The sequence below is a fragment of the Lissotriton vulgaris genome, chromosome 9 (genome assembly GCF_964263255.1).
Source record: "Lissotriton vulgaris chromosome 9, aLisVul1.2, whole genome shotgun sequence".
In the NCBI taxonomy this organism is placed as follows: domain Eukaryota; kingdom Metazoa; phylum Chordata; class Amphibia; order Caudata; family Salamandridae; genus Lissotriton; species Lissotriton vulgaris.
Genome location: NC_141697.1, coordinates 517,336,820 through 517,361,089, shown reverse-complemented (window position 1 = coordinate 517,361,089; position 24,270 = coordinate 517,336,820). Strand labels below are relative to the sequence as shown.

General features: G+C 45.0%; 1 long non-coding RNA gene across 1 annotated transcript in view; it reads left to right on the top strand.

The window, feature by feature from the left end:
• The window catches only part of LOC147690350 (uncharacterized), a 41,060-nt gene extending 17,493 nt beyond the window's left edge, over positions 1-23,567 (top strand). The window contains exon 2 of the long non-coding RNA XR_015299788.1: positions 23,160-23,567. This is a non-coding gene — a long non-coding RNA (uncharacterized LOC147690350). The remainder of the gene's footprint in view (positions 1-23,159) is intronic.
• The last annotated feature ends 703 nt before the right edge of the window (positions 23,568-24,270 follow it).

The window sequence follows — 24,270 nt, the reverse complement described above, 5'->3', positions numbered from 1 at the left end:
GGGGGCGGAGCGGGGGAGAGGGTGTGTGTGTGTGTTAGGAGACGGACGTGCACGCGCATTTGACTTTTAAGGTCAATGCGCATGCGCATAAGCTTAATGCGCATGCGCATTGACCTTAAAACTCACGGGCACTGCAAGGAATCGCCACGATTCCTTGCAGTGCAGATAAAGTGTGGATAACTCGCAATAGTCTCGCTTTGCTCGATGCGCATGCGCATCGGCAACAGGCGAGACCTAATAACTTAACATTGCAAACTTCTTACACATGCAACCAGCAAATTAGCACTGTATACTTTTCTCTCACACAACACTATTTTTTTTTGGTGCATGCATGTTTGTACACATGAAAGGCATGTGTTGCATCTCAATCACCTATTTTGCTACTACAAGCAGAGACTGCTGTTATTTTTAGGAAGGGCTGCAGGATACGTGACTTACACCTTTCACCAGGGCAGAACTGGGAACCAAAAGCAGCTCTTTAGAAACTATCATATCGGCCTCAAATTCCACCGAGGGAGCAAAAGTAGTTCGTCTGAGTTCTTGGCATGTCCCCTGAGAAAATATCTGGAAACACAACCAGACGCGGTGTGACTTCAGACTGTGAGTTTGAATATTAGACTAAAGTACGGGGGCTCACCGGTCTTGTAGCTTCTGGCGTTCGAGACAGCTGCTTTGCTCCGACCGCCTGCTCCAGCCTGCTCCGACCGTTACGCTTGTCCTGATCTCCAGCACTGTTGGGCGTCGGCTCGATTAGCTACAGCTGTCCCGGATTCAACCACGAAGGCGCTGGTGTGCTTCACTCGGACTGCTGGGCTCAGCGAGGCAGGCTGTTTCTCTGTCTCTCTTTCGGCTTGCACCATCAGTTTGGACCCCCGGTGGAATATTGGAAAATTGCAAAATAGTGAAAAGCTACATAAAGTAAGTGAAGAGAGCAATTACGCTGCGCAGAGGAGCGCAGAGGACCTAAGGAACATTACCGGGCATTTGTGAGTCTCCTGGGTCCCCAACGCTGCAGTCTCGCCGCGCCGCTTTGCAACACCCGGCGGCCAGCGGCTGGAGACTACAGATCCCAGGGAGACTTGCGGCGACTTCCGGTTCACCGCCTCAAGAGCAGGACGCTTGGCGCCGGGCAGGAGCCCGGGCAGAGGGCGGGCCGTCTGAGGCAGGAGGAGGCAGGGCCGGGCCAGAGACCCTGTGAGTAACAAACTGTGCTGTGCTATTTTGCTGGAGCCGTGTCGGATAAGGCTGTGGGACTGTACAGGCTTATACCCTGATAAACTGGTCATAGGATTCCTGGTGACATCCAAGGCATAGGCATAGTCATTGCTGTTAATCAACTCCGTTACAGTTTCTATAATGTCAGGGACAAAGAAAGATAAGGTGGTTACAGGGGCAGGCTCTATGAACAATTTCCTTGTCAAAATGGTGAATAAAATCAACGATGACAGAAGGGCTTCTTCGGGCAAAGTCGCTTCTCTAGATCATGACCTCCCTCCAGTAAGAGCAACTACGCCGGAGGCATCCTCAGAGGGCGAAAATAGCACTGTCTGTATGTTAGGGGAACAAATCGCATCTAACTCAGCTAGCGTGGTAGTAGCTTCGATCCATCAGGCCCCTGACACTATAACGCCTGATACAATAATGCTAGATAAATTATCGTCTGACTCTGAGGAAGAGGTGGTGGCAGAGGTAGCGGAAGGAAGCAAAAAAGAGAGACCTGTTAGAACCTGTAGAAAGCAGCAAAGCAAGAGGGGGGGTAAGATCACCCACAGGAGAAGAGGGGACATTCACTTGCCCGATAGTCACACCTCCCCTAAAGCAAAACTGAGCGCAGAGAGTAAAAAGGATACCAGCATCACCTTGAGTCCTGAGCAGTTTGGTTTACTAATCAAAACCATTGAGGCCACTTTTGACTTAAAACTTAAGGATTCCATTGCCTCCCTTGCAGCCAAATGGATACCGCGAACACTGAGATAAAAAGACTAGGAGGTTTGTTGGACCAGCAGTTGGCTAATTTAGTTAAGGCTAACTCCCCACTCCCTTCAACTAGCACAGTGAGCTCTGAGGTGGTGGGGATAGAGGCTACAAAAGCTGCCAATCCATCTACTATGATCCCTCAGGTAAATAGCACGGATAACAACCGTATTGTCCCCTCAGCCACTTGCTCCTCGCCAATAGACTCGGCTATAGACACGGTTAGGAGCCAGCAGAGACCAGGCCTCTCATACAACACGAATGCCATACAAAGTAGGCGCAATAATTCCATTAATCTACCCCCGGATTGCGCCCCCTATGTCGTCGTGTTGGCAAATGTCCCAGTACATACCCCAGGCTCTACTGAGCCACAAGAGGAAGTTCACGACTCACTCAAAAACAAAGTAGTGGCTTGGCTGAGTGCTAAATGTGGTTTCCCTACTAAATTTGCAGGAGACATTATCACGACTAGGAGGGTAAATTGGATTGGTCCCTCGAGGAAAACTTGTAGAGGGGATTGTGTGGTGGTGAACTTTAAATACCCTCAACATGTGGCCACAGTACTCCTACGGGCAGCATCTCTGTTGGAGGACAGCAATGGTATTCAAGTGCGTCCGTTAGGGTATTTCTATAATCATGTCAACTTTGCCTCCATACCCAGACAAAGACTAAGTCCATTCACCCCGGTGGGGCCCAGATCGGCTCCTCTAAGTTTGGTTCAGGGACGCGATAATCATTTTTCCTATGGTCCACCTATTGTAACACACAACAGATTTGATGCTCTCTCAGGTCTCGACCTTTGCGATTGACGGGGTGCCGGAGAGGGTACAGTGGACGATGCCTTAGTGGATTTAATACCAACGGTTCATGTACCTTCTTCTGCTGCGGATGGTAACAGTATAACAGAGATCACAACTGCTAAAGGGGACACGGTTAGACTGTTATCCTGAAACATCGCTGGTTTGCGGTCCAAGAAGGGAGACCCAAACTGGGAAAATTTCGTAAAGCTCCATGATATCATCGCTATTCAGGAGACTTGGGACATGGACTGTGATTACTGGCTAGACGGCTTTACTTCTTATTTTGTACCTGCTTTGCCTTCCCCTGCAGGCCGGAACAAAGGAGGCCTATTGACACTGGTATCGGTGAATATCGAGGGCAAAATTACCCTGATTGACTGTGCCTCATAATTTCCTCGTTCTGGAGATAAAATTAGAGGACGGCTGTAAATTGCTCCTTGTTAATTGCTATAATGCACCGAACGGTTCCCCTGAAACTGTGTACATTACATGGTTATCAGATTTTTTAAGTCTTTATAGAGTCAAACAATCCACCTTGTGTCGATTTATTTTAATGGGCGATTTTAATGTTCATTTGTGCTCACACTGTGCCCTAGGGGATGAAGATGGGCCGGATAGTGTGTCCTCCCCTCACCTAGAACATACACAGAAGGGTTTGGTGCTCGAAAATGTATTACGGGAAAATGAACTGTATGAACCAGAATTCTACGATAAGAGTACTCGGGTTGCCACTTATACGGGAAGGGCTTGTGACTCGATAATTGATTTTATTTTTGTCTCGAGGCTTTTTGGACTATGTGATCTCATATAATGCAATTGCTATGCCTATGAGTGACCATAATCCCGTGGGGTTGGAGCTAGTGAGTAGCTCCTTTTTGTTAAAATCAGTTGTCACCCAGCGGTCTATATTGCATGTTAAGGACAAGGATCAGGGGAGAAGAATTAATTGGGAAATGGTTGTACCCGACAATTTTTTCTTAACCGTATCCTCTTCAGTTTCTGATGAATTAAATGTGTGCCAACCCGTTAACTGGGAGTAAGGAGGTTATATCTTCCTTCGAGGGTGTTTGTAGGTTTGTGTCCACTTGCCTCACAGCCAAAGGTCAGGGGGGCAAACATAAATCGGTGAAAGGTTGGTTTGACAAAAATTGTAGCAAAGCACACAATCACCTCAAGAAAGCCCTCAACACGCGCCCAAGGGACAAAGTGCTAGTCGCACGATTAAGAAAGGATTTTACTTTGGCCATTAATTTGCGCAAAGATGAACTAAAGAGTAAAGCCTGGGAAGAATTAATGGATAAAGCCACCCTAAAAAACAGTGCTAAGTTTTGGTCAATTATTAACACTCCTTTACTTTTAGGTGACCAAAACTCAGTAATGGAATTAAATATCTCAGAAGAGGACTGGCTCCGCCATTTTGAAAATATTTATGATAGTAATCGGGAGCTGGAACCTTTCATAATCCCTGCTATTGAGAACCCCTTGGAGCCTGTGAGCTTTGACATAACTGAGGTACTTAGAGCTATAGAGGATACAGCAGGACGCAAGGCCCCGGGACCCGATGGAGTGCCAGCGGATATGTTCAAGGCAAATCCGCTGTTCTGGGCCAATATTTTAACAAAAGTTTTTAATGCCTCTGCCGTAGTGGGATTCCCTCAGACCTGGTCTTTAGCCACAGTTGTGCCAATATTTAAAAAAGAACTATAAACAAGGGGGGTTGTACCCAGATAGAATTACGGGGACCTGGGTTATCAATTGAGGTATGGGAAGGGGTCCCAGTAAACACGAACAATAATAACAAAGAAAATATAAACAATCAAAGAAACCAATTATAAAGACACATTGTTTTATTCACAATGTGCTAGTATCATGTATATACGTCACTTTAAACATACATTGATCAGTGACTATTTTGTAGTGCCCCAAAGGTTGGGAAAGGGGGGAGGGTTTGTGATACGTGTGGGTAATAGGTGAAGGAAAAGAGGGTTTTCAGTGACAGTAAAATCGGCGAATAAGAGTAATTCAATGTAGTTACATATCAATGTACCCAAACAAAACGACCAATAAGTTCATATAAATTCTTTCACAAAAATCATACTCCAAATGCACAACTGATGAGAGCAATAGGGTGTGGAGTTGACTGCATAAAACAAAATGATGTCGACGTTTCGACCCTCGTTCGCAGATGTGGGTTTAAATCTTGCCGTGGGGTCTTCTTCAGGACTGGGGAGATGGGGGCACGTGACCTAGTTAATGTACAAATATACACGTATTAGTGTGGGAAAAGAAATTCCCATATATTACTCAGGCTTAAAAAACACACCAATCTTTTGATGAAAGTGGCTGACGGTTAGCAAAATCTTGTTGAATGCATATAATTCAAACAATGTGTCGCCACGAGTACGACTTGTTCAACCAATGGATGTATTGTTAATCCTCAATCAAGATCTTTATGCACAAAAAAGGGGGGAAGCAGTCTGAAGATAGGTCACACCGCAACTGGGCAACCCATCCAAAACACCAATGGGCTATACGTGAATTAGCAACAAACGCTAATAAGTACAGGTCCAATATGTTGATCGACACTATACAATCCAATCCATGGATACCAAATATACCGGTTAAAAGGTCAAACTCGGAGAGGTTATAACTTACCACCGAGGTGGTGTGCAAAAGGACCCGTTAGGTGGAGGGTAGATATCGGTAGTAGATCTGTAAATTAAAATTAAGTACGGGTCTTATTATACTGATAGTGTTATTTTACAAAAAATGCAGAAATCACCGCATGGTAGAGGACTTACCGAGGTACCACACGGAACCGCCTAATGAATTATTGGTCGGGGGTCCGTAGAAGCATCAAAAGGGAAAGTAGCTCTAAATGTAAAAAAGTATAGAGAGAACCTTTAAAAAACTGTCCCCGCAGGGCCGGGAGGGTTAGAGCAAAAAGCAGAGACCAATCTAGAAACTTACCCGACAGCCGTGTTGCTTCAACTTTCGGCGTGGGGTAGCGGGCACTCGCGCTGTGGCGTCGAGTCCGTGGCAGGACTAGATCAGGAGATAAAAGAGTATGCAAAGCGTTACTAGTCTGCTGGGAGGGCGCGGACTGAACGCATGAACTCGAAAAATTGCTGGTGCTTACCGGGGTGAGGAATTAATCCGGAGCCGGGTGAGGAATTAATCCGGAGCCTGACTTTATGCGACCCACTGACTCATCGAGTCTGTCCACCATGCCTATTAATCACGTGACGTGTAACCCTGGCAACGTCCCTGTAAGCGGAACTCTGCTTCGCCATTCCCTCGGCGAGCAGTGAACGGCTCCGGATTAATTCCTCACCCCGGTAAGCACCAGCAATTTTTCGAGTTCATGCGTTCAGTCCGCGCCCTCCCAGCAGACTAGTAACGCTTTGCATACTCTTTTATCTCCTGATCTAGTCCTGCCACGGACTCGACGCCACAGCGCGAGTGCCCGCTACCCCACGCCGAAAGTTGAAGCAACACGGCTGTCGGGTAAGTTTCTAGATTGGTCTCTGCTTTTTGCTCTAACCCTCCCGGCCCTGCGGGGACAGTTTTTTAAAGGTTCTCTCTATACTTTTTTACATTTAGAGCTACTTTCCCTTTTGATGCTTCTACGGACCCCCGACCAATAATTCATTAGGCGGTTCCGTGTGGTACCTCGGTAAGTCCTCTACCATGCGGTGATTTCTGCATTTTTTGTAAAATAACACTATCAGTATAATAAGACCCGTACTTAATTTTAATTTACAGATCTACTACCGATATCTACCCTCCACCTAACGGGTCCTTTTGCACACCACCTCGGTGGTAAGTTATAACCTCTCCGAGTTTGACCTTTTAACCGGTATATTTGGTATCCATGGATTGGATTGTATAGTGTCGATCAACATATTGGACCTGTACTTATTAGCGTTTGTTGCTAATTCACGTATAGCCCATTGGTGTTTTGGATGGGTTGCCCAAGTGCGGTGTGACCTATCTTCAGACTGCTTCCCCCCTTTTTTGTGCATAAAGATCTTGATTGAGGATTAACAATACATCCATTGGTTGAACAAGTCGTACTCGTGGCGACACATTGTTTGAATTATATGCATTCAACAAGATTTTGCTAACCGTCAGCCACTTTCATCAAAAGATTGGTGTGTTTTTTAAGCCTGAGTAATATATGGGAATTTCTTTTCCCACACTAATACGTGTATATTTGTACATTAACTAGGTCACGTGCCCCCATCTCCCCAGTCCTGAAGAAGACCCCACGGCAAGATTTAAACCCACATCTGCGAACGAGGGTCGAAACGTCGACATCATTTTGTTTTATGCAGTCAACTCCACACCCTATTGCTCTCATCAGTTGTGCATTTGGAGTATGATTTTTGTGAAAGAATTTATATGAACTTATTGGTCGTTTTGTTTGGGTACATTGATATGTAACTACATTGAATTACTCTTATTCGCCGATTTTACTGTCACTGAAAACCCTCTTTTCCTTCACCTATTACCCACACGTATCACAAACCCTCCCCCCTTTCCCAACCTTTGGGGCACTACAAAATAGTCACTGATCAATGTATGTTTAAAGTGACGTATATACATGATACTAGCACATTGTGAATAAAACAATGTGTCTTTATAATTGGTTTCTTTGATTGTTTATATTTTCTTTGTTATTATTGTTCATGTTTACTGGGACCCCTTCCCATACCTCAATATTTAAAAAAGGGCAGATAGGAGATCCGAAATGCTATAGACCGATTTCGTTGTTGGACTCCTCGGTTAAAATCCTAGGAAAGGTTGTCCTAGCAAGAATATCCGCGTGGGCCAAGGGGAACAATATCCTGTCCGAGGCACAATACGGATTTTGGTCAGGGAGGAGTACAGAGGATCAATGCCTCAATCTCCACCTCATAATCTCTAAATACACCAGAGCTAAAGGGGGAAGTATATTTCTTGGCTTCATGGACTTGTCCACAGCTTTTGATCTTGTTAATAGATCTAAGTTGTTGGCAATGCTCCTGAAGATGGGCCTCGATAGCTCCTTGGTACACTTTCTGGCAGAGCTCCATAAAGATCTGAGGGCCCGCATCAGAATAACAACGGACGGAAAGTGTACCAAGAGTTTTCGATCAACTAGAGGGGTCCGTCAGGGATGTATACTCGCGCCAATGCTGTTCACGTTATACGTGAACTCATTGGAGGATGAATTAAGGGCAGCTAGAAAGGATATTCCGAGCATGGGGGGTGCACCAATTCCGGTGCTCCTCTATGCCGATGATGCGGTGTTAATAGCCAGGACCCCAATTGCCCTGCAAAAGTTACTCAATTCCTTCGGTAACTTTATGTCCAGTCTTGACCTGGTGGTGAATAAGAACAAATCGCACACTATGTCAGCAGGATGTGGTAAACTAAAAGAAAAAACCTTTTTTTGTGATGGAGAGGCTATTACAAATGTTAAAGTTTTTACCTACTTGGGAGTGATATTCGACCAAAGGGGAACCTGGACACCGCAGTTAACAGCCAAAGCGAACGCGGTGAGAAGCTCATACTCTGCAATCCTGGGATTCACTAAAAGATTGGGGGGGAAACCTATTGAAGCTGTCCTGGCTGTTTACAAAGCCAAGACAGCCGCGATCGCTAGATACGGGGCTGCAGTCTGGGGCTACGCTAATTCTAAATGCATCCAGACAGAGGAAAATAAATGTCTTCGTTCTCTGTTGGGTCTACCACAGTCAACTGCCACTCACTCTTTACATCTTGAGCTGGGTTTGGGTTATATTTTAGATATAATTAATCTCGCTCCACTTCTGATGTGGATTAAGCTTTGGCTTAATCCGAATCTTGGCCTTAATCATAGGATAATCAAAGACTGTCTTATGTTAGATCACAGGAGGGATATCCAGTGGCTGTCATATGTCGAGTCCTTGGCCGCAAGTCTGGGACGCCCTGAAATCTTTACCAGCCCAGAATCCCTGTGTAAAGCAGATTTGCTGTGGGTTAAGAACAATTTCATCAGATTACGTATGGCCGAGCGTGAAGCGGATGAATTATGTAAACCCTCTGTGAGGGCTCATGTATTGATAACCCCATCTTTTGAGTTGGCTCCTTATTTGGCAGTGGTCACTAATTCTTTTCATAGGTGGCTACTGTCCAAATTCCGTTTTAACCAAATTTATATGGTTCTGCGGGACGAGAAAGACTGGTGTAAGCTCGAGGACTCGTCCCCATGCAAATGTGATGGTTTTTCCCCTCAGGATAATGCGCATTTTTTGTTCTTCTGTTCCTTTTATCACGAACCCCGTACTCGATATTTAAAATCAATTCTGAGGGAGTTGGGCTTCACGCAGTACAAGCCTGCGCTGTTATATTTACAGATGTTGTATTCCCCTTTGATTATGTATTGCACCGCTAGTTTTTTGGCTGCATCTGTTAGATGTAAGAGATCAAGGTTAAGATTGGATTCACAACTGAGGATAGATACTTGAATTCATGTTTACTGTAATGTTGAGTGCAAACTGCAAAGAATTCTGTGTAAATAATGCCTTTTTAACTTGTTTTTTAAATTCTATCGACTGTTTAATACTGTATTAACTGTTTTTAAGATATATGAACGTATGATATTTGTTGTAGAATACTTTTATGATTTTAATTAATCGAATAAAGTGGACTTTGACTTTGTTATTTTTATCTCCTGAAAGGGAACATGGTTTGTTTTTTTACTGCCTTGTTTTTAAAGGAAAGTGACCTGGCTGCTTTGGAAAAGTAAGGGTATGGAAATCATATCTACTTACACCCAGGGCATATTGATTAGGATCAAGGAGCACAGCACCTCTTTTCACGGGTTTACGGTTTACTGGGCAAGTGGGCCCAACCTTCCACAGCACAAAGGTTTTGGCAGCCAGTTTACAGTAATACATCATAGACCTGTGACTCAGGATTGTCCTCCACTAAAGCAAGATCTGTGTCAGTAGGTAGAAGTTGTTCAAACTTGTATATATGAATCATTATTATAAATATTAATCTAAATCGTTAACTGTTGAGACAAGTGCCTCAATTGCATTATTAACAGTGGTTCTGGAATAAAAACGAGCATTGATGTTTGCAAAAATAACAATTTGAAGCTTTTTGTAGTGCTCAGAGAATGCTCCTTGATTATAAGCATGAAAGCAAGTTTGGCAATTGTTATATGTCCAAGTAAAATGTACACAAAAAAGAATTTGCAAAAAAGGTTTGCGAAAATATTGTGCACCTTCAAATACCTTTTCTGAGGCATCATTTAGAAAAATTGTTGATGCATGGCAAGATTTAATAATTACAGAGAATTCATGTAAAACCATTATGAGCAACTGAAAAATAAGTTTGAGGGCTGCTTCTTAAATAAAGTCACACAAGTCCAACCACCGGTATATGTCCGTGCATTGGTGCAGGTTTGCAACTTTCATGAATTCTAAACAAAAATTAGGCCTGGAAATTGTACTCCTAGTAAACGTTTGGTAATTCCGTTTTTGCAAGAGTTGGTTAATACATTAAATGTGGTAACTTGTTGACCAACTCTCATGAAATTCCATCTTGTAACTAGTGCTTCTTGCCTACTTCCAGTTACTACCTGTGGATTTGCAGAAACGTGGCAGAATCTGAGCCTTGCCCTACCCTGGTAAAAGTATGTGCCCTAAAATAATCGGAGAAGCTATTAGAGCTCTGATACAATGATAAAACGGCCATAATTTGTTGCCTCCCTGAATGACACCAAAAGGGACAAGTAAAAAAAAAAAAAAAAATTTACTCAAGGCAAGTACACTTATGAGGCAACCAATCACTCAGGCAAATTGATTAAAATTCCACATCACTCAAAGCTAGGCTCCCTCCACATGTGCAGAGGAGCAGGTCACTAAAAGCGCGAGAGTGAAATCACTTATGGATGGATTCATGAATTTTCAGTGCATTTTTATTTTTTATTACTTTAATTTATGGGTAACTTTACATGGACTCTGGAGCACATTTTCTGTATCGTTTCAGTGAGTGTTTTTGCTACAACTATGCTTTTTGTGAAGCCCAGAGAAATGCTTTAGTTGGACATGAGATTGATAATTCTCGTCTTGTTTATAACAGTGAAACTGCCTAAAGCCTTTTTTTATCTAATCTTGCATATGTTCAGCGAGTCTTGCGCCCTTTCATTTTGTTCATCTTCAGCGCACTCACCCATCCAACTATTGACTTTTCATGTTCACCCAATGAAGAAGCACTTTGATTTATAAAATGGTTAGACCTACTGGTTTGCCAATTTGTTTCCTTTACTGCTCAAATATAACAAAACAAGCATTTGCAATGTAACGGTCTCGCCTTACTGAAAGTTTGAGCTATTGGTGTTGAATTATTATTTGCAATGCCAATAGTTAAAACTTTCAGTAATGCGAGACTATTTAATGAACTGTGACCGTAAGGTATTATAAAATGCCTTGACTTTGGCAGATGCATTAAATAAACATTTAATTTACTTACAAACCATGTTCTCATAAGTATGTGAAGTGTTATCAGGGTAACACATGAAGAGTAACCACTTTGGTGAGATTGGAATGTCGCCTATACCCTGTGCAAAATGGCGTTTGTAGCATGCCCTTCGTTCCTCACCGGTCAAGCTAGCTGCCTAGCTTAATGCTTTGGTAGGCAGCCGCATATTTAGTGCCTGCTGTCCACCTCCTGGCAATAGCCGTCATGGACTGGTTGATGCGGGGGAGGAGTAGGGGAAGAGACAGACAGACAGGCGGGCAGGGTAGTGAAATGAAGCAGCGACGGGGCATGTAGGAGAACGAGAGAAAGCCAGGATTTTTAAAAGCAGCGAGAGGAATGTTGCTAAAGAGCTAGCTGGCAACATGTGCAGTCCGACATGAAGGAGCAGTGTGGTGTGGGGCAGGCAGAGAGCAAGAGAAACTCAACACACAACATGCTTGATGTAAAAAAAGCATATAAAACAAGCAAAAGTAAACCAGCAGGAGAGACTGTGGCGTAACCTCCACAGCTACCAACTTCAGACCTGGGGAACCGGGTTCGAGTCTCAGTACGAACCCTGAGGGGGAGTGGAGAGGAGTGATGACAGTGTGGCATGGTATGCTCAGACGTGAGTCCCTTGCTCACTTTGCCACTGGATTCAAGCAAGCCTGGCTGAAGACGGCTGTAATGCCAGAAACCGGTACTCCGAAGCTTGTTTCCGGTCCAGGGAAGACATGGCTTGGCAGTTCGGGCTGGACTGTTCCCATGAGGCACAGGGTCAGACTGATTTGCATATAGCCATATCTGAACTGGGGTGGCAGTGGGCTAAAGAACGGTGATGGATTAAACCCAGAGCTTTTGACTGGGTGTGAGTGTTTGATTCAGATGCTCATGATCCTTTATGGCCGTCTCCATGTTCTTTGATATTTAAAAACCAACTGGCCTCTTAGGATTTTGATGTCGGCATAATGTTTGTGTTGCTAGAGTACATGGTTATCTCACACACACCTATATCTGCCATTCCAGTGCGGGTGCTGTCATGCAGCCGGTGGAGCCATTGGCCTGAAGCGCCCCATAGCACGTCATGTATACACAAGTCTCGTCTAAGATTCAAAAACCAAGAGCGGCACTCCAAATCGTGGGGTCCAAATGAGGTTTATTTCAGGATAGAGCGAAAAGTCAACACGTTTTGGATGTCCAGTTACAGCCTTGCTCACGACAGTGAGCGCCATTTCTGTTTTCGCCTTATATCATGTCACATGGGGTAAAACATAAAAACAAACCACAAAATGTGGCGGCATTGACACAATTAATTATAATCGCCATCTTGAAACATGTTAAATCATTCCAAATTTAGGACGATTTGCTTGCAATACAGTACATTCTGTATAACATTACCTTCATCGAAACATAAATGTTAGAGAAAGGATAAGAAGAATTTTGACAAAATTGGCCTATTTTGCTAAAGTTTGCCACATTAATTTCTATAACCATTATAATACCATCGTGCTCAAGTAATATAGTGTATTTCTCACTGCAAACAATCTAATTTATGCAAATATGGTCAAACGGTTAGTCTATTAGATATCATGTTGTCTGTTACAAAACAAACATTTGCCGCAAGTGCTGGTATATTTGCAGCCCATAAAGGGCATATTATGATTCCTTATGTAGTGCTATCAGTGCTAGACCGCAACCGGTAGTTGGGGTCATGGACATCTGAAATACGACAATATATGCTTCCCAAGTGGGACAAGTAAAAAAACGGCTGCTGGGCCGTAGGACTTTCACTATGTCCAATGCAATGTAGAGATTTACAGCAAGTGCTTATAAAAACCAAATCAAAGGCACCTAACGGTTCCAAATATAGATAATATCCATCAGTACCTGACCGTAACCGAGTGTAGTGGTCATGGACTTCTGTAATACCATAGTCCATGCATCCCAAGTGGGTGCATAAAAGGGAACGGACCTGAATCCAATATAGAATTAAACAGTAACCCAACTGTATGCTTATCGTCGTGCTTAATTAGAATTGTGAACTTACTCAATCATATGTGTTAGACAGTGCTAAAAAGGAAGGTGGTTAAAATACTTTGTTTGCTTCAGTCATATTGAAAACAATCAGTAGTGTATAATATGGCACTTGGGAGAAGTGCATGGGAGAGACAGATGTCAACCTAGGCATGTATACATTTCTTCATCCATGTTGTAACGACTACTTGTTGACTTTTTGCTCTATCCTGAAATAAACCTTTGGGGACCACTATTTGGAGTGCACCTCTGTGTTTGAATCCTAAAGATGACTGGGTGGGTGTTCGTGTGTGTGCGCGTGTGTGTGTGTGTGTGTGCGCGCTCACACACGCTGGGTCACTGCTGTCTGGGTTCCCAGTGCCAGTGTTCTTTCCCTAAAACTTTACCACGATTGACGACTACAGATCCCCCTGTAAGTCCCTAGTAGATGGTACCCTGGTACCTATAGCATTGGGACTGAAGAGGGTCTCCTGTGGCCCCTTACCAAGGCCATGCTAAATGCCACTACAGCCTATATGCCTTGGTGCAGGCAAACAAAACGACAGTCGACATGGCACACTGTGTGAAATGTCAAAGCAGCGCTACATAAGGTATGGGTAAGTCACCCCTCTACTAGGCGTTACAAGCCCTAAGGCGGGTGCACTTTCTATCTTGGGTGTGGGCATAACTGCATGAGCAGACATGCCCCAACAATATTGAAGTCTATTCTTAATATTGTAAGTGCCATGGAAGACATGGAGCGTACATTGGCTGGATACTCGACAACTAGAGTTCCCAAGCACCATTATGGCTTCACTGAACCCAGGAGTGTTTGGTGTTTGATTTATTGAAACATGTACTTAGAGGGCACCTCAGAAGTATCCCTTGAAAACCTACCAACTCTGGTGGGGATTCTGACTGGCTCCAGTCAGCCACCACCAGACATGTTTCTGGACCCCTGGGTCGATATGCCTTGCTCTGAAGCCAGAAACCAAGCCCATCCAGGGCGTAGGTGTCGCACCTTCTTCCCATATAAGGCACAGTGCTCGAGAGGGAAGCTCCAAAGTCCTTGCCGCTTTTGTAATGCGACCCCAGCCTCTGCTACTAGCAGCAAATGCCCTCCCCACTGAGTTCAAACACCCACTCTTGGCGGGAGAACCAATGGGCAAACCTAAGAGAGAACAGGAAGTATGCCCTCCTCTGCAAACTCCACCCCTCAGGTGCTGGAGGTGAAGTGAAGCACATTTTTCAGTGCCCACCATTTTGAAGATGGTGGTACTTATCCAATCGGAGCCAGGCCTATGCTCCCCTTCACAGGAGGGTGGCATAATTGAGGGTGAAGACAACCCACGTAAGAGAACCATTAGTCCCTACCTGTTACCCCCATGTAACCCCCCAAAATCTAGTATTTGAGCGGCACCCCCAGGCCCTTAAATCAGATTGAACGACCTATGAAGATGAGAACCAGAAGAGCCATGCAGCAGCAAAGACTCATCCCGGAGCCCATCGACCTCCAGAACCCTGGGAGGACTGCCTTACTGCTAAAAATACTTCTGATGGACAGCTAACCTGTCCAGAAGAATCCAGCTCTAACAAAGAACTCTGCCAGAGAAAGTGCGAAACCACTGCCAGACCCACCTCTGCATACAACTCCCACAGCCTGAGTCCAAGTGTCCTACCGGTCCAGTGAAGGTTCCGCAGGGCTTCTGAGCAAGAGTCCTCCGTGGGCTGCCCCTTACCAGATTCCACCTCGACTCCTGCAGCCTCAACTCAGACTCCCCATCCCCCCCGCCCCTGACCTGCCTGATTAGTTGTTTCCCGATGCCAAAGGACACCCCTGCACCCGAAGCCCCTGGGCCTTTGGGACTTGATCGACAATGTCCCTACGTCCCCTAGCATCTGTTCTTACTTGGACTGCTGTGGGTTTTTTCATCCTGCCTCCTGGCCCGAGTCTGCAGCCTTTCTTTAAGACCGATCTCCCCCCCATCTGTTAACATTGGGCGCTCAACGCTGTGTTGGCACTCTGCACCTGGCCGCCCCTGTGCCACTGAGGTCTAACCTTTGGTGCGGACTTGTGGCCCCCCTTTACTTACCTTTAGGCGATTGACCCCTAACACCACTTCACTCAAATGTGAGCAGCGCATCTTCAAGCACCCCCAGTCTCCATTGGTTAACATTGGGCACCGACCCTGAATCTGACCTCTGCACCCGGCTGCCCCTGTGCTGCTGGTGGTGGTGCAGGTTTGGTGCAAATCTGAACAATCTCTTTTGTTGACCTAAAATCCTGGAGACTGGATCTGTAAGTCATGTACTTACCTGAAAAACTGTATTCATGTTTTCCTCCATAGGTTAACATTGCTGGACTGAAAAACTGCACTGTGTCCACACTTTAAATTGTAAAGCATTTTTCCTGAAAGACGTACCTACCTTTTCACGTATATCTTGTATTGCAATATAACTTTAGGGAAGCTTATTTTTTAGGTCTCAGCAAGCGTAGGCTGCACACATGCGCAGTCTCGCTGGCGAGATTTTGTTTCTCAGTAGCAAGGGTAAACCCCGCCCCTCTTCTCCATTGGCTGGCTTCCTAAACGGAAGCCAGCCATTGGAGAAGAGGTTTTAGTGATGTCATTTTTTTCCAGCTAAGCCCCATCTTTTTTGGATTGAGGGGTGTGGTTTTTTTTTTTGTTACTTTCTCTCCTCTTTCCATTGGCTGGAATGTAAACCAGTCAGAAACACGCCCGTTGTTTACATTCCAGCCAATGGAGAAGAGGGGAGAAAGAAAAACACGCCCCCCAGTCTGCAAAGGACTGGGCTCAGTGAGAAATGGCAAGCGCATGGAGCCTGGCCCGGCAGGCTCTGATTGCGTGGAAGTCCCGCAGTTCAGCGTATCTGCCTCAGAGTGCACGGCGCAAGTATTTGGACTCAGAAGGACGCATTGAATCCCTGGGGCTCTGAGTAAGTTAGTTGTACATTTTAAAAGCGGGCACTTCACTGCAAAAAGCTTACCGTTGGGGCGGACCGTGGAGAAAGTTTTGGCTCTGCCTGCGCCATTCTCCATGCCGTCCCTGCCCTTCCACTGGCTGAGCCCGGCCGGCTCTGATTGGGCGGCGGTCGGACGTCACGTGCCGCCTCCTCGTGAGCCCAGAGGTCCCGCAGTTCACCGTATGTGCCTCAGAGTGCGCAGCCTGGGCGAGAGCGGGCACTGCGGAGGAGGTGAGTGGGGATATCTGGAAACTTAGGCTGAACACTGATAACAGAAGCGGGGCTGGCTTACCGGGTGTGCGCGCCGTTCCAGGTATTGGAAAGGTCTGGTCTAATGTGTGAGAGCGACTGGTATTTTGTCCTGGGGTGGGTGTGAGTATTTGGATTCAGAAGGACGCATTGAAGCCCTGGGGCTCTGAGTAAGTTAGTTGTACATTTTAAAAGCGGGCGCTTCACTGCAAAAAGCTATTTGCGACACACCTAAAGAGTTGACCAAAATCTTACTTCACCATTAGCCCGCGAGTTAATCGAAGGGATGCCACTAACAACATGTGGAGCCGGAAGACCACTGTTGGCGATATCTGTGATTGATTTAAGTGGTGTCACTGAGGAAGAGCCTGCAGGGGCGCCGATTTATCACTGTGTGAATGCGGGGGTGGGTGTACTCCTGTTTCGGAAGGGGCGGGGCGGTGCACCCTTGTACCATGACACTGAGTGTTACTTTTTCGGCTCTGAACAGGTAGAGCAAGCACCACAGCCAGAATCCCAGGTCTAAGAGGCAGCCAGCCCATGGGTCTTAAAAGGTGTGGGATAGTGGAGATAGATTAGGAAATTCCGAATATGGAAGCACAGTATGTAGGGCGAAGTCTGGCAGAAGAACGCGAGAATGGGTGCGCCCCGTCCTCATTCAATGGTACGCAATCTCAGGCGTATATGCCTGTATCAAAAGTGACCATTTGACAAACCACTGTATGTGCTTTAACATGCTTACCTTGGTGGCGTAAATTTATTCTGCGTTAGCAAATTAAGCCCCGATCTGCCAGAGCACGTGCATTAACTGGATGGTCACCCAGAGCACGTGCATTAACCAGCTGATGCACATTACTGAAGCACCCTGGATGCGGGTGCCTGGCGCCGCGGAGGGCCGCCTGGTCAGCCTGCGAGGGCTCCGAAAAGGGCGCTGGGCCTATTGAAGTGGAGTAAGTCCGATGCTCCAAGGGCTGCCAGCGAGTCTGGTGGGCTCATAGGATCAAAATGAGGTTCGCAAACCTCGAGCTGCGCTTCGGGGCTGTGGGGGTTAATAGAATGGTGCCCGGCGAGGTGATTTTTATGGTTGAGTAACTGGCCCGTCAGGTGTCGAATGCTCTGGTGGCTGGAAAGTGGGCTGGGTGGGTCTTCAGTGCCAGGCTGCAGTGAGCGATTCCCGACCTTCTTACTGCTTCTTGTAGTTTGGTATGGATGGTCCTTGTCATTTTAGTTTCTCTGGTCCTTGGCGGCTCAGCAGACTGTGACACATTGTACCCTTAGACAGTCAGGGGTCAAGCACCGTGGGGTTTGATGGATTCTGAGCTCCAGCAGTGGGAGTCCGAAGGTTTGTTATTGCCAGAAGATGGTTCCTGGTGGGTGGTGATTGTTGGTTCCCGAACACTGTTCCGCGGCTGGCGACCAGGCCAGCAGACTGTCTGTGGGTGGCTTGGGAGTATGTTGGAATATTAGGGTGGGCGAGCATCTTTACCAGTTGGTACGGTGGGGGTTGGGGTCTTTAAGCATAGTGCTGAATTTGGTAGAGCCACTGAGGTACCTCATTCATTACTAAGGGCAAGCTAAGATGATGTGTGCAGTTGAAGAAATAAATCGGGTTGTCTTGTTAAGCGCGACTAACACGTTTGTGTCCCACGGAGGGGGGAGGTAGAATCTGAGGTTCATTTACAGAGCCATGGCTTGAAATCCCCACTGAATTAGGGCAGTGACTGATTGCCTGAGATTTAGAGGCATGGAGTTCCAGGTCTGCACAGCGAGGTGGGTGAAAGATCTTCCTCCAGCCAAGGTGTTGCGGACCGATGGGATGGTGTCCAGGGCCAGTTGAAAGGAAATGTCTGGTGGGCATGTAGGAGGAGAGGCAGCGCTTGAGGTATGCAGGGCCGGCATTGTAGGGGGGCTAGTAGGCATGCATGAGATAATGGAGTGCCGAGTGAGGGACTTTAAAGGAACCACCAGAAAGTACACAAGATGCTGCACTGGGGGGGTGATGGCACTCAAAACAGCTGTTTCACTCTCCTTTCCACTAGCATCCACTATTCAATAAGGAAGGCTGAGTAGACCCCCTTGCAATCCCCGATTTTATGGGGTACCGAAGGGCTTCACGGAGGCCCATGTTGCCCTCACACTTCCAGCACCGTTTGAATCAGGCCTCCATAGCAGGCCATGCCCGTAGGCTGGACTTTCTCCTGCTCATGTTCTTTCTGTGAGGTAAGCTTGTGTTGCTGTCCCTAAACATCGTAGTAATTTTGTGTGAGGAACACTACTTCTGCACCAGCTGTACCCTTTTGTGTTGGGGAAGCTTGCACTGCTCCTGCCTGTTGTGCTGTAAATCCGTTTGAAGTTGAAACTTACTTTTTTAAAATTTATTTTTAGCCCTAAACACCCCTTAACTTCAAATGCAACCTGGCACCAGTATTGAAACTTTACCATTATGAGCCGCCTGGCGAAAAATGCCCTAACGCTAAAGACCTCTGGAATTGTGCCGATCTGAAACTACCGGGTTTTATGCATAAAACTATTGATATACCGCATTGGCCACAAAATCCATCTCAAGAGTTTAACAATAAATACTTTCTATCTCAAATGTATCACAAGTTACTAAAACCCGTAATAAGAGTCCACACGTAGTGGAAGGACCTTCCCAAAGGTTGACAAGTTGTCTTCCAAGTGCTTAGTGCTGTGTTTGGGTGTTAGGCTGGTGCCAATATGGGGAAATCTTTGCCCAGACTGTTACCATTTGTAAATATGGCAGTTGTGTAATATTACAAATTGTGCTGCATTAAGCCACATAAGTCCTGCTGTATAATTTAGTCAACCCTGCTTCTTTAGTTGGTCCTGCCTAATCTCTCAAAACCCAAGCAAACCTAATAACACTTTCTAGGAACATTCTAGAATCGCTTATGTTGGTTTAGCGATGCAGGATTGGGCGTTGAGAATTTTTTTTTATTTTTTATTTTGGGGTGGAGGGTTTGTGTAAATATACATTTACCTATGCTTGACTCCGCATATAGTGTGTGGGGCTGTGTGTGTGTGTGTGGGGGGCTGTGTGTGTGTGTGTGGGGCTGTGTGTCTGTGTGTGTGGCATTTGCGAGAGATTAAGCTATTGGCATGGTAAATGACAATGCCATTTATTTATCTGTATTCAAAACCAACACCTAAAAAAAAATTGTCATTTACAATGCCAATAGCTCTAACTTTTGCAAAGGCGAGACCGTTGCATTGTAAATGCTTGTCTAAAACTGGTGTGGATCTCCTTTTAGTCGTCTCATTTATTAATCGCTGTGTGTAAAAAAAAAAAAAGTTGCACACTCCTCTGTGTTGGGCCTAAGGATGCTTGACCACAGTATCACAAATGGAGTACTTTTGTTATATACACACATTGATCATAAATGAGACACGACTCAGAAAGGAGATCCACACCAATTTTAGAACGAGCATTTGCAATGCAAGAGGTCTTTTTAGAGTTTGAGCTATTGGCATTGTAATGAAAATGTTTTCAACAGTTATGACTAAGTATTAGCAATGTCAAGCTTTTTTATATTACTGATGGCAACCCTGTCTGTTGCACTGAGGTGGTTTACTAATTGCGATATTGCATATGAAGGCCACTATTGTAATAGTCTGCATATCAGACAAGATTACATCAGTAATAACTGTAGCTCGCGATGATATTCATTAAACATAATTAGCTCTTAATAAAGAAAAGGATAGAGATACCTGGATTAAGCAAGAGCATCTCAGTTCTTAAAGTGTAAACGGACCTTATGAGAGCTACCAAAGTAGCTTGGAAGTAAGAACGGAGATGGAACATCCATGTAGAAATAAAATAAAAAAAACCTTACTAGGGCTAGAGATGCTGTGCAATGCGTCGCTGTACTTCTATTTTTCTCCCGTCGCGATTTCTAAGTGGAAAGGAAAGCAAAATTATAATGACTGACAAAGGAACAATAATGACCGTACCATCAGTAAGAATACAGTTACAATTATTTATGTGCAGCAAGTAACTTAAAGATGTTGCTTAACCCCTTCACTGCGGCGGCTATTCCGCCGCAGTGCTAAGGGGCTGGGGGGGGCCGCGCGGCGGTCCGTGCTCGTGACGGAACCGCTCCGTCACGGCACGCGGTGAGCTGTGCTTGTGTTCCGCCACGGCCCCGCCCGCTCAATAGAACGCGGCGAGTGGGCCGTGACGGAACCGTTACGTCACCAGCACAGCCCACCGGAGGCTCGTGACGGAACAGTTCCGTCACGAGCATGGGAGGGGTTAATTTATTTGCCCATACACAAAGTAAAGCAAAGGCTATGACTAATCTTAATAGGAGGGGAAGAACATTTTTAAAAAGAAAAAACTTCATAAGCCAATGTTTATGTAATGCATCAAAGACACTGATAACTACGGTGCCTGTGACATATAACCAGTTTCTCTCACTTTAGCCATCTCCACCACGACCATTAGTGTCTGCTGTGCCTCAGCAGTGACGTTCAGGGCAATGGGAGAATATGCTCCCAAAGCACTCAAACACTTAGTCGGCTGTTGATGCACAGCAGCTCAAAATGCTCGGTCGCTCTGATCGCTATTCTGTGCAGATGGTGTTACTGGCAGCAGCATGTCCCAATTTGAAGAACCATGCAGTTCCCGGTCAAGTCGGTGGATACTGTGCCACATAATAGAGAGGCAACAAGCTAGGCTATGGTCATACTAAACTGATGCTGGAATTATGCGATTCTGTGGCCTCTGCGACTAGACAACCAGGGAAACGTTAAATGGTGGAGCGTCCCTTGGCAGCAACTAGTGCCACTCCCTTCGTGGGGGGAAAAACCTAATCGTCTGTCAGATTGTATTCCCTACCTACACAACATAAAATCGCTGTGGTATGGCGTAGGCACATCGGTCCTAAGCCTACACACTACTAAAACACATAGTTTTACAATGCGTCACAATGCTACTGTAGACAGTGAGTGCATTTTAAAGCCTTGCAACTCACTGAGTACCTATGTTTCTAGGCATCTTTTGTCTCAGTAGGTTAAAACAGCAAACCACATAATGCATTTTATATTATTACCAGATGAACAATAATCAGCATTCTGCTAAACAAATTCATCCCCTGTTGTCAGGCATAATCTTAAACAAGCCACGGCGCAGGAGGAACGCCACGTCTCTGCGGCTCAGGAAGAAACAGATGCAAATGATCTTGCTGCCTTTTAAGCAGTGACGGGCGGGCTGTACAGCGAGCGCCAAAGCTGAAGAAGCACTGACACGAGCAGTGACCTCTGAGGGGTGGTGGGGCGGCCGGCAAGCATTGTCGGAGGGTTGAGTGGTATGCATGGCGGCACAGGGAAATTTAAGCAATGGGCGAAGCAGAAAAATGAAGCGGCTGCAAACGTTTCACACAGGAAGTAAACCAAACCATTAACATGAGCAGAGGCAGGCAAAAAAAAATGATTTCAAAGTTTCAGAAGAAACCTAAAGAGTAGGAGTAAATTTAACAGGGGCACTCCTCATGGGAGGATAGCAAAGTCCATAAGGAGGGATTACTAAGCCTATTCACCAATCAAAATTCTGCGTTTGCAAAGGACAGTGAGAGGAACCATATGAAAAGCATGGGCGGTGCTTATAGCCCATATTCTAGGAACAGCATGTCTCGGAAGAGACCGCGCATGTGCTGCCTAGGTGAGACCGAAAAATACGCTTCCTTCAAGTTTTTATTGTAAGACCTAGATGTACGCAAAATGTAATTACGTTTTTCAGGAAAAATACTTTACACTTTAAAAGGTGGACACAGTGCAATTTTCAGGCTTTGAAATGTTAACCTGTGGAGGAAAACAAGAATGCAATTTTGCAGGTAAGTACTCTACTTACAGATTCAGTCTCACGGTTCTGGGGTCCACACCAGGCAAGGTTCAAATTGTCACCAGGACTACACCAGCAGTGGCATAAGGGCTGCCGGGTGCAAAGGTCAAATTTGGAGTCAGGCGGCTAATGTTAATTAATGGAGAAGCGGGGGAGGGGGGGGGGGAGATAATCGAAGTTGCGCTGCTTACAGGTGAGTAAAGTGATGTCCGGGGTCGATCTCCTGGAGTGAAGTACAGGGGAGGCAGCACCAAGCTTACACACACAGGGGCCTGCCGGGTGCAGAGTGTCATAACAGCATTGAGCGCCTAATGCAAATCACTGGGGGGTGGGGGGTGGGGGGGGGGTGATTTAGAAGAAAGGCTGCATGCCAGGGAGCCAGACAAAGAAAACCCACAGCTGCCCAGGTGAGTAGAGGTGCTAGGGGACTTAGGGACACAGTCGGTCTGGATCCCAAGGGGCTTTGGGTGAATGGGTATCCTTAGGTGTCAGGAGTTGGCTCACCAGGTCCGGGGTAGTCTGCATTTTTTAGACGTGTTTTACGAGATCCATTGCATCCTATTTAAAAAGTTTAATAAAATGTAGAAAATCTATTGTTATATGAATTTTTTTGTAGTAATTTGAATGAAATGATAGTAAGGCTTTAGTTTTCAGCTTCTGATCATGCATTGTTTTTTACTGTGTATGCTTTTTATGCAAAAAATCGAATACATCGTGTTATTGATTTGTTTTAAAGTGTCTTGTACCTGGACTTATACACGCACATTGTTTTTTCCATGTTTTAGAGCACCTTTGAATTGAGAATATTCCCCCTCAAGGATTCTTCAGATCTACAGTGGCTAACAAAGGAGAGTACATGTGTGACCTTTCTGAGTATTTGATTTGTTTTGCTAATTTTGATTAAGAGAATATATATGTCCTGATGAGTGGCTGATTGTTAAACAAATTGTAGTTTTTTTTAACACTTCTGTTTTCACATTATTTCTTATTTATTAATGTTGTTATCCATGCTGCATTTGGCCCAAGGTGTACCGTACTTCACGCTAAAAACTAAAACAAATTGTTGCCTATTTATGCACAGTTTGTCATGTGTATTACTTGGATGTTTCTGTAAAGGCAATTCATTTGAATGTATGTTTAATCTATGATGAGTTAAAATGACATGAATAATAAAATGTTTGTCATATTTTAAAGTATTGCGTGCTGCTGTGGCTTTTTGATAACACTGGAGCAAGTTACTGATTATAGCAAGTAGATATGTCACAATGGGAATACATTTCACAGTTAAAATTGGAAGGGTTTAACATTATCCAAGACAATTTATTTTCATTATACAAATATTTGTTGCTACTACTTTATTATGGAACAGTACATCCTGCCACTTTTTTTTTCAAATGTATGTTGAAGTAATTTTGAAACAGTCTCCTCTGAAATTTAACTTTGCTATATACATATGCCGCAGAGGGGGACCAAATTATATGGCAAATTATGCGGCAAAGTGGATTAGATTTTGTAATAGCATTACTTCATTATTTTCTCATTTTTACTTGTGTTAACACCGTCTGGCCAAAGATTTCACCTCATTAGTACCTTTATCATAGCAAAATGCAGCAATAGCAACTGAAAGATGGCTAGTAACTTTTGCAAAGGGCCTTTCACTGTGCAGGAAAACACGTTGCCACCTTTTTTTAGTAACTTTTGAAACTTTTAAGCAAAAACTTACAACAACAAAAAATAAAGTCTGCAGATTAAGCAACAGTTGATGGATTATGTGGCAAATGATGCATACCCATAATTAAGTGGAAAAAGCTGCAGCCGCAAAATCTTGTAACTTCAGTGGCCCTGCATATAGGTAACCAAAAAAGTCAAAATTTTTCAAAAAATATGTGGCTGACT